The 22258-nt window shown below is 33.2% G+C and overlaps 2 long non-coding RNA genes across 2 annotated transcripts; both read left to right on the top strand.

Annotated features, from left to right (window-relative positions):
- Positions 1 to 1636: 1636 nt before the first annotated feature.
- Positions 1637 to 3073, top strand: LOC116404116. Its single transcript, XR_004217038.1, has 3 exons — positions 1637 to 1686; positions 1848 to 1893; positions 2658 to 3073. It is a non-coding gene; the product is annotated as an uncharacterized LOC116404116 (long non-coding RNA).
- Positions 3074 to 14808: 11735 nt separating this feature from the next.
- Positions 14809 to 15572, top strand: LOC116403697. Its single transcript, XR_004216513.1, has 2 exons — positions 14809 to 15136; positions 15232 to 15572. It is a non-coding gene; the product is annotated as an uncharacterized LOC116403697 (long non-coding RNA).
- The last annotated feature ends 6686 nt before the right edge of the window (positions 15573 to 22258 follow it).

Here is a 22258-nt window from a genome sequence, read left to right as displayed (position 1 = left end):
CCTATAAAAAAGCTTCTCATTTTCATTAATAAGACATAAAAAAAAAGAGGCATTATACATAAAGATTTCTAGCTTTGCAATTACTGCATCAATTGGTATCAGAGCATGATCCTAGCTCACTCTTCCCTAAAAAAACTTGGATCCTACCACTCTTATCCATGGACGCGGAAGCCTCCTTCAACCAACGCTTGCAGTTGGTAGAACAAGCTATTGAAGAACTTCGAAAAGGGCAGTCGGATATACAACAATCGTTAGTAGAATTAACAAACCTTTTTACCCGATTTCATGTCCAACCTTTAGAAGAAGCAATTTAGCCCCCAAGAAACCCAATTGCAGGAAACCAAGAAAGACAAGAAAGACCAATAAACTCTGTTGTAAACCAAGAACTACTAAGAAATCAACCTATTCACATCCACAATAATCGATTGTATGGAAACAACGTACCTGGAAATTTCTTAAGCGATTCTGACTCTTCCGATGAAGACAACTTGCTGAACATTCATCAAGAACCTCAACAAAGGCTTGGACTTCGACCATACTTTCAAGAAGATCAAGAAATACGTATGAAAGTGGATCTCCCTACCTTCAATGGTCGAATTGACGTGGAGAAGTTTCTTGATTGGATCAAGAACGTAGAAAATTTTTTCGACTATGCCAATACACCCAAACACAAGAAGGTTCGATTAGTTGCTCTCAAACTTTAAGGTGGCGCAAGCGCTTGGTGGGATCAATTACAAAACAATAGACGATTATTCGGTAAACAATCTAAAGATTAGCTGAATATCTTATAAAAAGATGTTGCCGTAGGCTTAGTGGTGACAGGTGAGAAAGTAAGCTGTGTCTTTTATGACTCTTAAACGTTGAAGTCAATCAATGAGTTCCAAATGCAATATTGGAAGTTTTCTTAAATATTTTGATGCTTTTGCATGTTATGAAAGAACTTGGTTAGATGTGAGAAAGGGGTTTATGAGATTAGTTACTTACTATTCCCTTTTTCACTGTCATTGCTACTCAGTAGACATGCTATGGGCTCGTGTTTCTGTAGAATATAATTCAGATGCTCTTTCTCTAGATTATAATTTATATGTTCTCTCTACAAATTTGAAGTAATTTCTACTGCTTTTGCTAATATTCTCTAAAGCTTATTCAAAATGTAGTTGTTTAATAACTGTTCAGATTTAAAATATATTATAGAGTTAAATTTAACACAGTTAATCAGCTTAAGCATTTGACTCTGGTGTTCTTAAGATATAAATTCAAATCCCTATAATTTTATCATGTGGATCTTTTCAATCTTCTCACATACTGTCTTCATTTCATAATCTTGCCTACTAGCTGCGTATCATCAATGAAATTACCATAGGAGTCCACATGTGGTAATTATGGATCTAGCACGATATACTGCGTATCATGTTGTTGGAGATCATTTTAAATGATTAACCAGTCTATTGGTGGTTTGAGTCTTTCCTTTTGAATCTATAGGTTGTTCAATGGTCTAATATTAACTGTGTTTAGATTTATGGTAATTTTCATTCTTTTACAGCCTTAATAACCAAGAAAAGGTGTGCTTTGATAATCTTTTCTTTCTCTTCGGCAGGTTGGTAATGTAGAAAGGATACATGTATACTATGCCCATGGACTAGATAGCCCAACCTTTGTTCGCCGATGTTATTGGCTCCTAGATAAGTATGTTATGGTTGAAAGAAAATTGTTAAATTTCTTGCTACCAGTTGTTTCAGTGGGGTCTATCCCCATCATGCCACAAGCAAAGAAAAATGAAATTAAACAGTGGAAGTATATCGTGTTCTACTTATATAATTTATGACTTGCTTCTGCTTTTTGTTCAGGACCTTTGAACACATTGTCCTTGTTTATTACCGTGAAACACAAGAGGTTAGGTTCAGCACAATGCATCTGCAGTTACTGAAATATTATCTTGAGACAAACTTTTATCATTGGACTACTACATCTATTTAAGATTTGCTAATTTTTCCTCCATGGTTGCAATATTAGAACTTCATCCAAAATAATGTTGTCATGTGTGTCTTTAAATTTTTACTGGCAGTCTGGCACCATATAGATCTAGTAGTTGTGCATGCATGTCTTCCTCTCTATCCTCCATTGAAAAACTCGATAATTATCTGTTTGTGTTTTATTTTGATGATTTAATCCAACATTTATTATGGATAAAGTCAGCCATAAAATACATATGTTTACTACTGCTCTTTGTACATTTTAAATACTAGATTTCTTGATGATTGTTGTCTTTAAGTTGCTCTTAATGTTGTTGCATATCGAGAAATGCACTGTAATTTCTGTACCAATTTTATCACTGCTTTTAACTAAATCTTCAAAAATCAAGGCACCACCTGGATGTAGAGTGCTATATGGTGATTCAAGTGTTGAGAGTTCTCTTTCTTCTGCTATCCATAAATTTATGGAATGGAAAGGCAATGATCATGACACTATTTTTTGTCAGATAAACACTGGTTTCATATGCTTCAACTCTGTGGTGCTTCACAGCACACGGATAAAACTTCCAAACATTCTGCACCCAATATTACCATAATGCATTTGGACATTTCATTAACAACTTCTTACAATTAGCCTTTCTATATTGAAAATAATTCGTTGTCTTAACTTCCTGTTGCTCCTAGTTTCAGAATTTTCCATCCACATCGTTGAACTCAAATTCTGGTTCTGTCTCTAACCCATCAACTCCGTGGCTTTTATCGGAGGAACTTGATTCCAAGGCTACTCATGTTTATTCTCTTGGTGAAAATGAATTGTCAGGTGATACTGGCCGAACCTGTCAAAAATAAATGAGTCATAGTTTGTTTGATCATTCATTTTCTAATCTTTCTTCTTTATATTTAATTAGTTGTTTAATTTCTTAAAAAAGAATTCTGGTTTATTTATAGTATATTTGGTAGTATGCATGCCTCAGCTCCTTTAATGCATGTCTCTTACAGTATATTTGGTAGTCTTTTATAATGTTACACCCTTTTTTTTAATTCCTAAAACCTTTTAACTTTCCAAATTTTCATTCATTCTTTTAGAAAATTATTTTCATTATTTTTTTATGGTTACAAAACCATCCATTAACTACATTAATTAGACAATTCACTCCAATAATAAATAAATAACTTTTTTGGATCTAAGGTCTTTTCTCATTCTACAAATTTAATTTACTATATAAAGGTTATTATGCTAATTGAAAAATATATTTCTCTCAAGTATGCAATGACAGAAAATTAGGTTATAACTATATAAAAAATATATTTTTAGGTATTATAATTTTTTTAAAAAAATTATATTTTAAATTTTTAATAAAACCTTGCATTTGGGGATTCACATGTTGTTACTTGTCGAACCAAAAAAGATAAATTCGTGGTGAAAACTCTTTAAAAGCCCAATTCGTGGAAGGAAAAATTGAACTGTGGCGTTGAGTTATTTTGTTGTTGAAGAAGATCGGTAAAAAACCCACAGCATTAAAACTTCTTTTTGTTTCTTTAAGTATATTTTAGATTGCAGCGTATTTTCTATTTGGGTTTAGTTAGGGTTTCTCTTGTTTATTCCAAGATATGCATGGATAATTCATGTTCGACTATTTGGAAAGAGGGATTTATGTAGCACGGGTATTATATTATGGTTTTGGAAGTGTCGAGATAAATTAAGGACTTTTTTAATCTTCTTCAAACAAACCTATACGAAGGCGAAGAATAATTTGTGCTTGTATTTTAGTCGGAATAAGAAGAAACATGAAGAGAATGCCCACGAGGAAAATGACCATGAGAAAAAGTTGTGTATTCCTCCATCCATAACTGAGCTCTCTAATGTGTATTCCTCCCTCCATAACTGGCTTACTTTGGACTGTTTGGATAGAAAGAAACAATAGAATTTTTAAGGATAAATCAAGGTTTATTGTTAACTTGTGGGAAGACATATGTAACTTGATCGGAGTTTGGTCTAGGCGTCATTCATCTTGTAACCAATATGATGTTAATTACTACCAACTCTTAACTTTAAGCTTTGTTAGATTAGGTTGTTCCGGGCTTCCCTCTAGCCTTCAACCTTGTAACTTTAACTCAATTTGAAAAACGTCAAGAATGTTTATATATTCAACATTCTTCAAAATTTTCAAACGTCAAGTAATATGTACTTTTACTTGAGATTTTAAAAACGTCAAGAAATATCTTAAAAATTCTTTATGTTTTAAAACGTCAAGAATTTTTATAAAAAGCCGGAGAAGAGTTATTTTTTAAATATCTTGATGTTTTTTAGACGTCAAGTAAGATCGTTTTTCTTGACGTTTTAAAAACGTCAAGTGTTATTACTATATATTTATATATATATATATATATATATATAAAAGAAAATATTGGGTTGAATCCTTCGAAGCCCTAGACTTGTCTCTACCGCATTCGAAAATGCCAAGTTCTCTCAGAGGATCTCTCACTTCTGCCGTGTTCACCGTCCGTCCGTCCGCGTTCACCACGCCCTCTCCGAAAATGCGTACTAGATCCTTCGCTTTCAGTCGTTCACCATCCACTGAGTACGAGATCCCTAAGACTTCCGCCATCTGCCATCTCTAATACTCTGAAATCGTCGTCCGTTGTCCCTCAAAGTTGTCGTCCTTCTCTACGAAAATGTCGTCCTTCTTTCGAGTCTTCATTCCCCTTTATGTCGTCCTTCTGTATTTAGAGGTTATACTTCATTCCCCTAAAACTTCCATTGGTTTCCATATTTCAAGAATTTGAAATTTTTATAGGATATTGCTAGTGGAAATTAAGTCAATTCTGTTTGCTCCCAACTACCTCCTGATTATGCTGTCTGGTTGGGAGAAATAAAGTCTTTGTCATATTTTAAGGTAGTGTATGTTAACCAACACTTAGTGCATTTTCGTGTTTATGAGCTTATTTTAGTTAATATGTTTTTGTAGGAAAAATATGATGTCAATATGGCATATTATACGATGAAATTGTAGTCGTTTAACACAAAATTTTGAGGTTCTTTTTCAACTAATTATGCTTTATCTAATATATTTTTCCAAATCTTAAAAAAGAACTTTTGATTTCATTGGAGTTTATCATTAGAGGCATTACTATATTGGCTGCCTCTCAGTGGGCTATAGGTTTTCCAATGGTCATTTGAGACTGATTGATAATAGCAAAAGTTAGAGCTTAAGAAGAAGGAGCGAAGAAAGTAGTGAAGACAAAAGAAGAAAGAAAGCTGAGTGAAAAACGAAAATTGACAAGGTAGAGATGTGACATGAAAATGATGATGAGAAGTGAAGGAGGCACGACACAATACTGGTACACAATGACAAAGCCTTGATAATTAAAAAAAGGATGGTGCCAAGAAAATTTAAATACAAAAAAAATGAAGGTTCTTGCAAGTGTATTGAGTGAATGGGAGAAAGAATGGATAAAAAAGGTAGAAAGAGAGAAAGAGAAGTCAAGGGTAGAGATACATAGCTTTGTATATAGAAATTTTATGTTTATACTCCATTATACGTTGTGGAGAATATAACATCCTTATATGTTTGATTCAATTTGAATGATGCAATTATTTATTTTTCTCCAATAATTCTACTTTTAGAAACTAAATTTTGAAAGCCTACTAATTTTGCAGAATTAATTCGAGACCCCACTTTTGCTCCCCTTCCTACCTACGGTTACTTTTTGCTTAAACTTTAAAAGTTGTTTGAAAATTTTTGCTGAAACTTGTAAAATTTGTTTGAAGTTCGTATATCTCTCACATATTGCAAGGTTTCTTAATTATTTTATTGAATTTCCTCTAGAAATGCATTCAAACATGAGTTGACATTATTGGAAAAGATTCGTCACCCTAATGTAGTTCAGTTTTTTGGTGTCGTTACCCAGAATTTGCCTATGATGATTGTTTCTGAATACCATCCGAAGGTATGGATATATTTTCTTACCCTTTATTTTATTCTAATGAAAATTATTTCATCATGTTTCATTCCAAGCATTTCATTACATATTTTGTTCATATATGATGAATGGTGATTAGTTTTTGTATCAACTTATTCCCTCTTTCATGTATATTTCATCTTCCAGGGTGATATATATCAATTTATTCCCTCTTCAATTGATTCTTGTTTTTACTCTTGGCTTATAGGTTGCTACATGATCGTATATTAGGAGCAAAATTGTGCAATTAGTTTATAGTTAGGGAGATTTCAATAGTAAAAAGCAAAGAGAGTAAATGGTAACAAAATCATATTGTTCACATGAAATGATAAAATAATCATTACACATTTACAAGAACAATAAATAAATTATGTGATTTTCGTGAGAAAAATGAAGAAGAAATAACTTCTAACAAAAGTGAATATAAATTAAAGGAGAATATAAAATTGTTGAAAATATTTATTTTCAATAATTTGGAAGTTCTTTGGCTATATATAATGAAAGAGAGCCTTTCCAAGGTGTGATGCCTGGCGTCAACAATGACGCGCTTAGCACAGATACGGAACCGGACACCATCTTCTTGGTGTTTGTCTGTGCAAAAGCCTCGAGTGGCTATGGTCTTCTTCTTCTCTGTGAGGGAAATGGTTGAAGTTGCTAGACTATTTCAATTACTATGTGAGAGGTGGCTGAATTTTATTGGACCTCTCTTCTTGGGCTTACTTTTTACAATTGTTTAACAATCTCTCTCCGAATATACCTTCGTCCCCTTAGCTGCTTTCCACTTTGGTAAAATCGCCAAAGCTTTATGTGTACATTGCAAGAGACAGAGGAGCAAGGCAAAATAAGGTTATTGGAACAAGGCGAAAGTTATCATTGCTAGCTGCAACTTTCCTCATTCTTCTCACCCTCCTTCAAACCATATTGTCTGCTATGTATGCATTTCCTAGCTAGCCTTCCCCGGCATATTCTATTTTAGCTTTTTTCCTCTCCAGTTTCTGTTATGTATTTTTACTGAATATTGATCTCCTTTTTGCTATCAAGATAGTATACCATACATGCATGTGTAGGACTTTAATTTTATCCCTTATATTTTATAATTTGTCTTACTACTGTTATTGACTGATATACCAATATACATGTGTAAAGTATTGATCATATAATTAATATTAAATTTATTACATTCACTCATCAATTTAAGTTTTTTAGTCAATGTATGTTCATGATGTACCATGGTCATATCATAATAGAATAGATCCAAGATTATATATGTTCAAACCAACTGGTGATTTAATTATCAAAGATATTATGATTTTGTCCAGTTTTTTTTTCAGTCACTACTAGAAAAATGGATTTTAATCAAGACATTGTGTCGTTGAAAATAAAAGAAAAAAGAGGTGGGATGAGGTACATTGTGTTGTTGAAAATAAAAATATGGATTATTTCTTAAAACAATTCTATTGATACAATTTAATTTATTTCAACACAATTTTTGCGTCATTAATTAACGACAATTTTTTTGTCATTAAAAACATTTTCAAATGAAAAAACCTCAAATTTCAAAATTTTATAATTTCCCTCTCTCACGCAATTACAACAAAGTAAAAACCTCAAATTTTCTCTTAAGCAAAAACGATGTCGTCGAATGAAGTCTTAATGCAATTTTTTTCTCACTCTACCAAAAATGCAAAAAAATTCTCGTCGAACGAAGTGGGCTACCGAGTCGTTATGAAGAACCCTTGCCTTCCAATTTTTTGCCACTTGCCGTCGTCGATTCCACACTCCAACCACTGTTGTCGTTGCTGCCACAACAAGCCTTCGCCGTCGAACCCACCAATCTAGCCACTTTCGTCGAATAAATTTATTTAGAAATATAAGTTTTAATGACACTTGAAATCAAGAAAAAGGGATATGAGGGAATAAAATGTGTCGTTAAAAATAAAAATACAAAATTTTTCGTGACACAAATTGAGTTTTCATCCCACATCGTCGTTGTCTTTCTCTTTCGCAAATGCTCTCTGGCGACGTTCCCCCTCTCTATCAATTACTCTTCACGACTTTTCCTCTCTCTCAAAATTAAGCTCTCCGCCCACCGTTTGAAGGAACTCACCAAATTTGCAAGTAATTGAAGAATTTGTGGTCCATGAGATCGATTAAGTCCATTTATGAGTTAGTTTGATTAGATTATGTCACATATACATGTATTACAATTAAGGGACACTTGCGAAAATGGCAAAATAAGTTATAATAATTAAGTCCATCGAACACATACTTTATTATTTGAGAAAGTGACAAGAACAAAGACCAGCTCACACATCAAGAGGTAAAATGTCACAAATGCCCTCGTTATTGATGTACATTTGATACACCTTATACACGTTTGATACACCTAATACCCCTTGATACACTTGATACTTCTTGCTGATACACTTGATACATTTGATAGTTATAATTCATGCACTCGGTATTCATTGATACACTCGATACTTTTTGATACACACCTGAAACATCTTCATACACATAATACTTCTCGTTACACTTGATTCTTCTTGATACACTTGATACCCCTGAGGCCTTGATACACTTGATTAGTTTGATACACTTAAAGACTTCACTTATAAGTTTGATACGCTTGATACACCACTAATAAACTTCTTATACTTCATTGGTACACTTAACAAATTTGATATGTTTGATGTACATGCACTACAAGAAATTTACCCTTTCTCGATGACAAATATCGTCAGTAAATCTTCAAAAACTCATCGACTTTTCTTTTGCCAACGAAATTAAGCTGTCAACACACACCGTCACGTAGGTCTGTCCGAAGATCCTCTATCGATGGCAAAAAATAAACTGTCAGCAAAAATAGGAACTATCAATGAAATTGAACCATCAGTGTGCGTGTGTGTGTGCGCCGCGTGTGCGCATGTCCACATGTGCTTGGGTGTGTGTATGCGCACATACATGTGTACGTGAGTAGGTGTGTGCGTGTTTGCATGTGCATTTGTGTGCGTGCAGTTTGGTGTACGTGTGCATGTGTGCGTTTGTGTGTGTGTGCCTACGTTTGTGTGTGTGTGCGTGTGTACACGCGTGTGTGTGTGCGTGTATGGGTGCACGCGCGTGCAAGTGTATGTATGTGTGTGCGCGTGTGATTGTGTGTGAATAAGTTGATATTTTTTAATGTTGAGTTTCTCCCAATTTTAAAACAATAATTTAATTATCTTGATATTCAAGCCATTAATATTATTGTGAGATAAAGAGAGTGAATAAGTTGATATTTTTAAATTTTGAAATTCAATTAAAGTTATTTTGATACAAAATCTATTGTTGAGATTATCAAATTCTGAAAAATAATAATTTTGTTATGTTGAAATTCAATTTGGTTATTTTGAAATTCAAATTCAATTAGGTTATTTTGAAATTAGTAAGATTAAATAAAGTTAAAGTCTTGAATCCATTAGTTGAGTCCCGAGATATTAAGAAAAAAGTATGATATGAGTTGATGTATCTTTTTCAGGTAAAAAATAATTAAAAGCTGATAAATGCATAATATAAATTAATTACAACATAGAAACAAAATAATTTTAGTTGGAGAATGTGGATATTTTGGTATTTTATAAAATATTATGCACGTGCAAAAAATGTTATTTGCTAAAATTAAAAAAAAATAGTTTTGCCTTTTTTCAAAATGACCCATAAAAATGTTGCTATATCTCTTATGACAGAGTGTATATCTACTGGTTCATATTCGACCTGTTTGTTGCTAATATAATTGGATAAAATCGCATTATATTGAAATAATTACACGAATGACACTTTTAAGCCAATATTGATAGAAATTATAGTTCATTTAATGTTATTAAGTCAAATGAACATTGTTTAAAAGTCCTTCTAAACACAATTAATGTAGTTGTTTTTTAATTTTAACTCATTTATACATCTTTATGCATGCATGTGCGTGTGTACGTGTGCGCGTGTAGGTAGGTGTGCATTTGTGTATGTGCGTGCGTTCGTGCGAGTGTCGTGTGCATGTGTGTGTGGGTGTGTGCATGTTTGTATGTGTTTGTGCGTGCGTGTGTGCTTGGGTGTGTGGGTGTGCTCGCGCGTGCGTGTTTGTGCACGTGTGCGTATGTGTTTACGTGTGTGCGTATGTGTCTACGCGTGTGTGCGTTTGTGCATGTGTGTGTGCTTGTGCGCGTGTGGATAGGTGTGTGTGTGCATGCGTGCGCGTGTGCATGTGTGTGTGCGTGCGTTCGTGCGTCTGTGGGTCTATGTGGGTGTCTGTGTGTAGTGTGTGTAAGTGTGCATGTGTACGTGTGTGCACAGTGCTTCTGTGCTTGTGTGCGAACAAGTTAATATTTTTTAATGTTGAGTTTCTTCCAATTTTAAAATAATAATTTAATTATCATGATATTCAAGGCATTAATGTTATTTTGAGATAAAGATAGTGAACAGGTTGATATTTTTTAATTTTGAAATTCAATTAAGGTTATTTTAATACAAAATCTATCGTTGAGACTCTCAAATTCCGAAAAATAATAATTTTGTTATTTTGAAATTCAATTTTTATTTTTGAAATTCAAATTTAATTAGGTTATTTTGAAATTAGTATGATTGAATAAAGTTATTAATATGTTGAATTAATTAGTTGAGTCTCGAGATATTAAGAAAAATATTATGATATGAGTTGATGTATCTATTTCAAGTAAATGATAATTAAAAGTTGATAAATGCATAACATAAATTAATTACAATGTAGAAGCGAAATAATTACAGTTGAAGAATGTTGATATTTTGGTATTTTATAAAATACCATGCACGTGCAAAAAATGCTAGTTGCTAAAATTCAAAGGAAAAAGTAGTTTTGTCATTTTTCAAAATGACCCCTAAAAACGTTGTTATGTCTCTTATGACAAAGAGTGTAGATCTACTGATCCATATTCGATTTGTTTTTTGTTGGTAAAATTGGATAAGACCGCATTATATTGAAATAATTACACGAATGACACTTTTAAGCCAATATTGATAGAAATTATAATTTAATCAATGTTATTAAGTCAAATGAACATGGTTTAAAACTCTTTCTAAACATAATTATTGTATTTATTTTTTAACTTTAATTCATTTACACTTCTTTGTGCATATGTGCGTGTGTGCGTGCGTGTGCGCGACTGCGTATGCCGTGTCCACGTGTGCGTGGGTGTGTGTGTCTACGTGTGCGTGGGTGTAGTGTCCACATGTGCGCGTTTGTGCGTGTGCGTGTGGGTGTGTGTGCGTATACGCGCGCGTTGCGTGTGTACGTGAGTAGGCCGTGTGCGCTTTTTGTGTTTTTCTTCCAATTTTAAAATAATAATTTAATTATCTTGATATTCAAGTCATTAAAATTATTTTGAGATAAGGTTATTTTAATATAAAATCTATCGTTGAGATTCTCAAATTCTAAAAAATAATAATTTTGTACTTTTGAAATTCAATTTGGTTATTTTGAAATTCAAATTCAATTAGGTTATTTTGAAATTAGTAAGATTGAATAATGTTATTAAAATGTTGAATCAATTAGTTGAGTCCCGAGATTTTAAGAGAAAAGTTATGATATGAGTTGATGTATCTATTTCAAGTAAAAATTAATTAAAAGTTGATAATACATAACATAAATTAATTATAACGTAAAAACAAAATAATTATAGTTGGAGAAGGTGAATATTTTGGTATTTTATAAAATACCATGCACGTGCAAAAAATGTTGTTTGCTAAAATTGAAAAGAAAAAGTAGTTTTTGTGCCATTTTTCAAATTGACCCCTAAAAACGTTGGATTTTTGTGTATTCCCTTGGGCTTTCTTGTTCAATATTTAGTCAAATTGCAGTATACATAAAATTTGTGTTTGTTACGTCAAAGATTTCATTCACTATTTGTGTGTATTATTTTATATTTTATACAGGAGACTCCGTTTGAGTGTTGAGCTAGTAATGGGAGGGACTACGTTACTGACAAAATTACAAGGTTTCATGTTGCTTACTGATCATTAATGATTCGTCTCTATCTTTGGCTCATCGAGTGGTGGAGTTGGAACCCCCTGAAAGTGTAGATTTAAACTCTCTACCGTTGTCAAGAGCTGTTAAGTATGCAAAATGGCCTTGAGAAATCCTATAAACTCTCTGAACAGGAGACATTCTAGTGTAAGATGAAATGCTCAAGTCCTTGAAGAAATTGAGGACACAACTCCAATTCTAGCATGCTTTCTCCCTAAGACTATGCTGGTCCTAGCGGGAGTGGCATTTACATCCAGAAAGACACACATGTATCACCTCGTGTTGGCACTTCCATTGCAATGCACAACTCTGACATATATAGTGCTGACATTTCCTTCCTTAAGCTTGAAAAAAGGTGATTTGATGTCCATAAAAATTAACTGAGCAGTTAGATATTTTCTAATACGTATCTCACGTAATTTGATGCTCATTGATACTGCATTACTGTGTCAGGAACGTGTTGATGTAAAATCTTTCAGCTTTGATGGATCTTATTACAAGCTTTCAACTCTTCTTAGCACGACTTCTGACAGAACAAAGGTTTGATATATCTTTACACGATCGCATATCACATATGAACGATCGCATATCCCATTTGAAATATCGATCACCCTTCGTAAAACAACCGTTTAGATATTCTACACGATTGTTTGCTTAAGGATACACGATCATTTTGTAACTATTTTTTTTATTATCCATTTTTCTTTCTATACTAGAATCAGAATCAATTGTTTGATGATATTAACAACATGTATGATGATCTTCGTGATGATTCTAGTCATCACAATCTGGACAAGAATGATGACCATCAAATAACAAACATGTGATCATCCATGAGAATCCATTACTCTTCAAGAATCTACTGTAGAGACTCAACAGTTAGTGTTTAATTCATTAGTTACTGCTTTATATTGTTAAAATTGCTTAGATTATAAATAAACAACAATAATTTTTTTTTCTTTTCTGTGTAGGGAACAAAAATGAACAACGCCTCAACATCAAGAGCAGTCAGGCAGTGATATTAGCATAGATGGCAGAGATGCACATTTGATATTAACTATAAGTAATATAGCAGAAAATATGGAAGGTCATACTCAAACAGAAAAGGGACTGCTAGAAATGATTGAAAATCTTTCGTTGGTAAGCCAACCACTTCCACTTTGTGAGATGCTACCGTTAACTACTGTCAAAGGTCTTGCATTAGTTTAATTGGTATGTGTGCCCTAAAGGGATAAAAGCTCTTGGCAGTGAAAGACTTTACAAAACCATTCATCAATTTTAATTTGAAAATTCCAAAATACCAGTACATTGACAATATTTAGAATCAAAGTTCTAAAATAAAGAACTAAATATGCTTTTAAATTAAAAGATACATAGAACTTACTCTTGTTGACGTCTCTGAATCTATAATCCACCGAATTGGGGACACCACCCGTTGGAGACCTTCCTATCTTCGAATACTAAATGTTAAATAATAATAATATAAATAATAATGAATTAATGTTATTATTAATTTAAAATATCAATTCTTTATTGATTCACGTGCAACCCCATCTCTTTCTCCTTCACTCTTCCTCTTCCCCGTGCCCACCGCCGCCTGCCTCCTTAGCCATTTTATATTACTCTTGGACGTCAGCCGACCACGCCGTCACCGATCGCTTTCGTCTCCATTGAAGCCAAAACACCGTTCGTCGTGAGTTCGAACTCTCGGCATCGCGTCTCACCTCTGTTTTCCAGCCAAGCTGTGATTCATTCGCGCGTAGCTCCTTCGACGTTCGCGCCACCACATTATGCTTCAGGTGACGAGGAACGTTACCGATTGACCTATCATCTCACCGCGTTGTTACTTAGTTGAAGCAGTCGTTGAGCAGACCTGAGCCGTCGCGTCTGTCGAAGTGCCGTCGCGCGGCTCTTCACCTCCAGCCATGGGTTGTAAGCTGAAGTTTGTTTTTCGTTTGTTGATTAGATCTGATCTATTACACGCGTCGATTCTAGTTATTCGAAGTTGTTGCCCCCATTTTACTCTAATTTTTGGGATTTTTTGGTAAGTTGTATTGGTGAGTGTGTTGGTTTTACATTGTAATTATCCTTGGGTTGTAGTTTTGGATAATTAGTTAAATTGTTAATTGATTCTTGAAGTTAGCGTTTGAGTTCTTTGGATTCACAACTAAATTGTAGATTTGTTGGAGTTCGATTCGCCAATACTTTGATAAGCTAGAATTTACATTGAGGAAATTAAATGAAAGAAAGTATTGTGAAAGTAATTGAGTTCCATATTCTTAGTATTAGGTTTCCTTCGTTTGAGAAATTTGAGTAACATTAAAGTAAGGGGTTTCTATTACTGGACTCTTTGAAAGTTTTGAAATGTGTTGACTGTTTGGATCTCTGGACTTAGTATGGTTTACTAATATATGTAGAAGTAGATATGATGACAAATGTATTGTAACGCCCCAAACTCGAAGGTAATTTATTTTAAGAAAATTATTCAATTTGTACAAGATTTATTTTTGAAGAAATATGTTGAAGGGGGAAAAAGAAGATTTGAAAATGTGATAATATAATTATATTATATATTTATTTATATTTTAGTTTTATTATTTAATTTAAATAAAAGAAAAGAAGAAAATTTTCCTTTCTTCTTCCTCCCGCGCGCAACCCCTCTTTCCCCTTCATTTTCTTTTCTATTTTTCTCCTTCACCGTGCCCTACCTCCAGCCGCACCCTCCAACGACCACCATCGCTCTCCTCCTTCTTTTCTTCTCCGATCCACGGCCGCCGCCCTATTCTTCTTCCATTTCTCTTTCTTTTCTACCATACCCAGCCGCCGCTGCAACCGTCGTCGCCATCTCTGTTCGCGAAGCAAGCCGTACGCGTCGCCTTGCAGTTGTCGTCCAGATCTGCGTCGCCGTGCCCCGTCCTAATCGCCTCTGTCTCCGTCGAAGCCAAGCCCAGCCGCCGCCCATTCCTTTCCTCTCCGTTCGTGAAGCCCGGTCGCCGCGTCAGATCGTCGATCGATTTTGAGGCAGCGCGCACGTCTCCTTCCAGCGCGCGTTTCCTCTTCTTCCAGCAGCGTGTTCTTCTTCCAGCCGCAATTCACAACCGACGTACACTCTAATCTGTTTGTACGATCTTTGTTGTTAGGTTCGATCGTCGCTGCCGCCGTTTTTGTTGTGAGTTCTCTTATAAGTAAAATTGATAGTTTCTGTTTGATGGATTGTTAAGATAAAATATCAAATGAAACGTTTGGTTAATACTGTTCTTGAAGGTGTTGGAAGTGACATTGGGTCCCTCGTGTTCATAACCGAAATTGTGAATTTTGGAGTTTGGCTCGCCAATACTTCGTATCTTTCGTGGGATATAGTTTGTTTAAGAAATTGAGCAACCTTGAGGTAAGGGATTTTCTACTGGACTCAACAACAAAATTAAGATATAATGACTAATTAAGATGTATTGACTGTATGGACCGTATTATATTATTTGAACTGAGTAGAGATGACTGTTATGATGTATGTTTGGACATTGACTTAAAGTTTAATGTTTGCTGTGTTTGACTGGGAGAAATTAATACATATATGTGCATGGGTTGATGTGGACTGTGGTTGAGTATATGTTGTGACTGTCTGTTATGTATGTGTACAAGGATAAGGATGTGGAAACGACTGAATCTCGTAGATGTTGCTTATATAAAGTGTGGATTTGATTAGTAGATTGATTGTTGTCTAGACTGAATTTATAATATCTACTGTTATGTTGTGTGCTTGTGAACGGAAGAAACGTCGTGGTTGTGCCCTTGGTGACTGAGGAGGAGGTTATGATTGTTTAGCTTGTTAACTGATGTAATGATATGCTTTTTACTGACCTTGGGCTAAATTAGAGTAAGACGACTGGTTGAGGTTAAATAAGGAGTTTACGTGATGAGAATGTTTAACTGATTTGTGAATGACTGTTAAGATGTTTAGAATGGACTGAGGGGAAAAATTGTTAGCTTTTATTGGATGTGTGCCTTGTAGGTGTCCCACGGGATCACCAATTATTCTGCACCTTCGGGAGCATTAGACTGATATGTGTTTCTGCAGAACACTAGACTGAAATGTACGTCCCTTGGGCGTTAGACTGAAATGTGCATCCTACGGGATCACAAGACTGCGACTGTACAGGGTGTCCCAATAGAATGTTAACAATTTATTTTCCCCTGACGGGACTAGTAGAGGGTCTCTTACTGGGTATTTTTATACTCACCCTCCTTATGTTTAATTTTCAGGCAAAGGTAATAAAGACGGCAAACCGGGCGAGGGGCAGGAAGGAAGCGTGATTGCCATAGGGGTTATTTTAAATTGCTTATGCTAAATGTTTTGTTTCACGTGTTTTGTTTTAGTACTTGAGATTGTTTAGAAAATTTTATAGTTGAACTGTATTCACGAATTAGTAAATTTTTCTTGAAAGTGTTGGTTATTTTAAACAGGGCCCAGATATAAATTTTTGTTTTCTCTGAGACTTTGAAATTGTTTGAGATTGAGATTTTGAGTAAACTCAGGTCTTTATTTGAAATTAATGACTTCGACTTACCTAGAAAAGTTGGGTCGTTACATGTATATTATGCCAGACTGGTATAGAAGTAGATACGATGGATAATGTATTTGTAAACTGAGAAAGTTGTTATGTATATATATATATCTTGACTGTCTGGTGTGTTGTTATAGTATCAACTGATTTTGTGATAGATTGAATAGATTGAACGTAAGTGTGTTAAGTTGGATTGATGATATGATGGAGTAGTTTGACTATACTAGGAATGGATTGATTAAATGTTTATAACGGACTAAGGGAAAATTGTTAGCTTTGTCGATTGGGTAGTGTGCCTTGCAGGTGTCCTACGGGATCACCACCTGTTGTGCATTCTTCGAGAGCACTAGAATGACATGTGCATTCTTCGAGAGCAATAGACTGACATGTGCATTCTTCGAAAGCACTAGACTTACATGTGCTTTCTGAAGAGCACTAGACTAATATTTGTGTCCTTTAGGGCATTGGACTGATTATGTGTATTTCTACATGATCACAAGACTTTTAAAGTGCAGGGCACCTCCAATAGGAAGTTAACAATTTTATTTTTCTTCTAACAGGATCAGTAGTGGGTCTCTTACTGGGTATTTTATACTCACCCTTTTTATGTTTAATCTTTTTCCGCGAAACTGCCATAGGGAAATGTCCTTCAAATTGCTTCTACTTTATATTTTTTTTATTTTGGTTTTCTTTAGTAATTGAGACTGTTTTGGGTTTCATGATTGAACGATTTTTATGTTCTTGAACTTTCTTTATTATCGATACTTTTACACTTTCAAAATTTTATTTGAAATAGAGCCCGAATAAAAACTCTTTAATGTTGTTAAAAAATATATTTTTTTAAATTATAAAGTCTTATGGTTAAAGGACGAATCTAGTCTTAAAGTAATAACTTCAGCTTAATTCGAAAAATTAGGTCGTTACAATCTATTTTGCAGAAAAGAAAATCATCGATTTTATTTTGGTTAAGAAAAGCTGTTTTTCTTCTACATATTTATAACTCTCTTTCTTTCATTGAGTAGGAGACGGGGTAGGAGAAAAATCATAGGATTCTATTAACTTAAAAAATATTAAATTAATAGAAGTTTCAAATCAACTAACTAATTAACCATTAATCAATTAGTTAATAATTAATTAAATCATATTTAATTAATATCATTAAATCTTATTGAATGAATATCTCTCCATACCTTATAGTTTTATATTAATTTAATTAAATCAAATTTAATTAAATAATATTAAACTAAACTATTAATTAATTAATAACTAAATTAAATATTTTATATTTAACTTAAGTTAAATTTGAATCATATTCAAATATAACTTTATCTCATAATTAATAATTTTAATATCAAACAAATCCACATTAAATTAATATTGAACTCATTCAAATATTTTATCTCTCATAAATTAATTTTGAACTTTATCTAAAATTAAATTTATATAATAAAGTTTCATTAACATATAAACTTTATATTATAATGTATCACTATATATTATACTAATTATACTAATTTCCAAGATAAATTTGAATATTTCAAATTAGAACCAATATAAATAAATCACATTATCATTTTGTATCATCCATTACTTTCTATTCAGTCATACTAATTGGATCAACCTAATACATAAAACAAATATAGAAAAATTAAAAAAAAAAAGCATGCACAAATAGAGACAAATAGACATTGATAGTTATCTATCTCTATCTATATGAAACAAGCACACATAAATTGTTATATTTCTCTATCGGATGGACAAAAATAGCAGTCTATTTATATCTACTTGAGATACAAACATTCAAACAAAAAAAAAAACCTTACCAATAAAATTCTTGACTTTTCATGTTATTCTAAATGCAACACGTTCTCAGCCCAAGAAGTCAAACAACTCTTCATTGTAAAAGTAGCTTTACTTCTTTCATCAAACGACTTTTGCAATACATCTCTAATTGAACTAAGCATGGTAGCTACAGGTAGTTCTCTAAGAAGAAGAAGACCTTCTAAAAAAATCAACAGTTACATGAGCAACTAATGGATGTATATTAGTTGCATCTTTAGCAAAAGATAAATACCAAGCCACATCATTGTCTTTCTTTACTGGCACCACAGTTGGACCTTGCTTTTACCAAAATCAAGTAAAACAGATAATTCTACTTATCCATCCAATTGAATCTGTTCACATATTAAATCAATTAGAGAATTAAAGCTGACTCGGACATCTACCAAAATTTCAGCAACTAAGTAATTCTCATAAATATTACATCCATTCCATTGACCTCCATAAAAAACAACATAGGAAAAGACATTATAATCTGTAAAAAAAATAAATAAAATAAAATTAAGTATTTAATTGTGATAGAAAGAAATAGATAGACATAGATATACATTTATTACTGAATAAAAGAATAAAATGTACAAAATGATAATACTAAACACAATGCAAGAATAAGTAAACGATCGTGCAATGAAATAATATACATTAAACGATTCTATTAACCGTGATAAACGACCATTTAACAACGGTAAATGATAATATTGATTAAAATAAATTATCGTGTTGACATGGGTACACGATCATATGATATTGGTGATCGTATTGAATAGTGTAAACAATCGTCTTGTTATCGGTACACGATCGTGTTAATATTTGTAACTGATTCTATTGATAGTGGTAACTGATCATGTAATTCCATGTAAACTATCATAAAAAACTTTAAACTATCGATCTTTATAATGAAGTACATAATTCTTACATTAATACTTAAAATTTGTTGTAACGACCCAACTTTTCTAACTAAGTTGAAGTCATTAATTTTGACAAAGAGACCTTGATTGACACAAAATATAGTAAAATTCACTTGAAATCATACGATCAAAGAAAACAAACTTAAGTTCGGGTCTTGTTTCAAATAACCAAAACTTTAAAAGTACTATTTACAAAACAACAGTTCGTAAACTCAGTTCCATCACAAAAATTTTAAACAACCTCATGTACAAAGGAAAAACAAGAAAACATAAAGCGGAAGCATTTGAAGGACATTCCCTTATGGCAATCACGTCTCCTTCTTGTCCCTTGTCGGTCTACCTCCTTTGTTACCTTTGCCTGAAATAGTTAAACATGAAAGGATGAGTATAAACATACCCAATAAGAGACTCGCTATTGGTCCCATTAGGGAAAAAGAAACTGTTAACTTCCTATTGGGGTACCCTGCACAGTCACAGTCTTGTGATCCCGTAGGATACACATAATCAGTCTAATGCCTCAAAGGACGCATAAATCAGTATAGTGTTCCGCAGAAACACATATCAGTATAATGCTCCCGAAGGATGCACATATCAGTCTAGTGCTATCGAAGGATGCATATATCAGGTGGTGATCCGTAGGACACCTGCAATGTAACTACCCAATAGAAATCTAACAATTTTCCCTCAATCCATTCTAAACATCTTAACACTCATTCATAGTACAGTCCAGCTACTTCAACATATAATCCTTTCACTTAACACCCTAATAGTCAACCTATCTCACTTTAGCCCAATGTCCGCCAGTAACATATCAATACATCAGTCAATCAAACTATATAGTCATTTCCTTTTCGAAGTGAATTGCAAAGAAATTTTCTCAAATTGAAAAGAAAGGAGAAATATACAAAGTCAGCCACCGCTTCTTCTCCCTTCAGTTTGCAATTTTCGTCTCCCTCTCTTCTATTATTAAAATAAATAAATAAAATATCACAACTCGACTTAACACAAACTATTTACTCCAACTTTTTCAACTACAAATTTAGTTTCTCAACTTTTAAACTATTTTGAACTTACAAATCTACTTTATTCATTTCTTCAGATTTATATCTAACAAATAAAAAAAATCAAATTTATATACACTTAAAACATAAAATTGAAAGACCTATTAAACAATTGAAAGGTTTAAGAGGTAACTAGACAAACTTTAAAAGTTCTAAGGGAAGAATCTTTTGTTTAACTATTACAGTAATTAATTTTGAAAATATGTTATTTTTAAAAAACTACAAGTGTTTGACAACCCTTTGAAAGCTATTGAATTACTCTCAAATTGTATTTTAAGCAATTTTAATAAAAAGAAAGTCTACATAAAAAATTACCCTTTTTAAAGGAACATTTTTTCTCTAATCACTCCAATGGAACTCAAACACGTACTTCATGTTAATTCTGGTATCCAAGAATCAGTCTCATCTAACATAAACAAGAACATTCAACTTGATAGAACTTCATTACCTCATTTTTTACAATTCCCAAAGTTACTAAATGAAGGACCATTCCTAAAACATACTTACATCCAACTTTCTCCATGAATAACTTATCGTCTTTTATGTACTGATGAATATAGAGATGGAGCGATCAGAGTTTGTTTATGTACAAATTAGAGTGAGTTGAGAAAAGAGTGGATTTACACAAGGACGAAATGGCTGGCTGCTGCTTGTTCAAAACTGAAAGTTAGGGTGACCTTGTTTCTCATAGGGACTCAGCAAATTTGAGGGGCCTCCAGGTCTACTTCTTGTCTCATTATACATGCCATTAGCCATTCAACGTTGAAAGTCCATATCCCTTTTTCTACGGGCCACCAAGGCTTCCTCCACGTCTTCCTCACAAGCCACAAAGATCGTCTTCCATACGTTGTTTTTACTTTATCTAGCTCATGAATCACCTAAATTTTCAAAGCATAATGAATTTTGCCAAGTGAGAGAAAAAAAATTATGTATATACTACAAGGAAATTGCAAGAATTCACCCTATCAAAAAATATTAAACAAATTCTTGTTCTAGTCCCTAAAATTTTCCATCTTTTTCCAACTTTCAAAATGCTTCCTATGAGATATATTCCAATCCATATAGCAGAAATGACCGATGAGTATTGGATAAATGAATATTAATTTATAAAATAATTTATAAAATACTAAAACCGTTAGTTGGCTACGTTTTTGAAGCTTGATGACTAAAATGGATGTTTTTGAAAGTTCTAAGGCTAAAATGGAATTTAAATCAACATAATAGTAAGTTCAAGATCAAAGACAAGCTAAACAATAAAATGTTGCGACCAGAAAACAATCTAATCATAATTATAAACATGGATGTATGTATTTGTACACCAAATCACAAAAAATAACTCCAGATTTCGATCTAGAGACAATTAAAAACTTGAACAAATTTGATAATTAAAGAAACACGGAGATGGCCATATGACCCCTTGTGCATAGACTTTTTACATTACATGCTCAATTCCTAGGATCAAAACAAACATAAATATTAAAGACTTAAGAAGAACTCCTACAAATACACACTTAACGCAGATTATCATTCGCTAACATGAGACCTTCTAGAGGAATTCTGTTAGGATACTTCCTAACAAGAACAAGATCTTAATTTATTATAATGAACTATAAGAAAATACAAGATAAACCAAGTATAAGGCACTTGGAACCTCCCTCTTGAGTACTCTCACCCAAGCCCTAAATCACTCCCCATAATTCTCCCCTTACTTACCCTCCCTCCATTTATAATAAGATGTAACTACACTTACATAATAACTACTAGTAACTTTCTAAATATCTAATTACCCTTATACCCTAACCTTATACTAATCTAGGTATCTAACATTACCCGATCCTTCAAAACACCTTGTCCTCAAGGTGAGCTTACAAACATGATCAAGGCCCCCTTTTCTTTTTTTCTCTTTTTAATTGCAAACAAT

The sequence above is a fragment of the Cucumis sativus genome, chromosome 5 (assembly GCF_000004075.3).
Source record: "Cucumis sativus cultivar 9930 chromosome 5, Cucumber_9930_V3, whole genome shotgun sequence".
Lineage (NCBI taxonomy): Eukaryota > Viridiplantae > Streptophyta > Magnoliopsida > Cucurbitales > Cucurbitaceae > Cucumis > Cucumis sativus.
The sequence above is the reverse complement of the archived record's forward strand: the minus strand, read 5'-3'. Positions and strand labels throughout refer to the sequence as shown.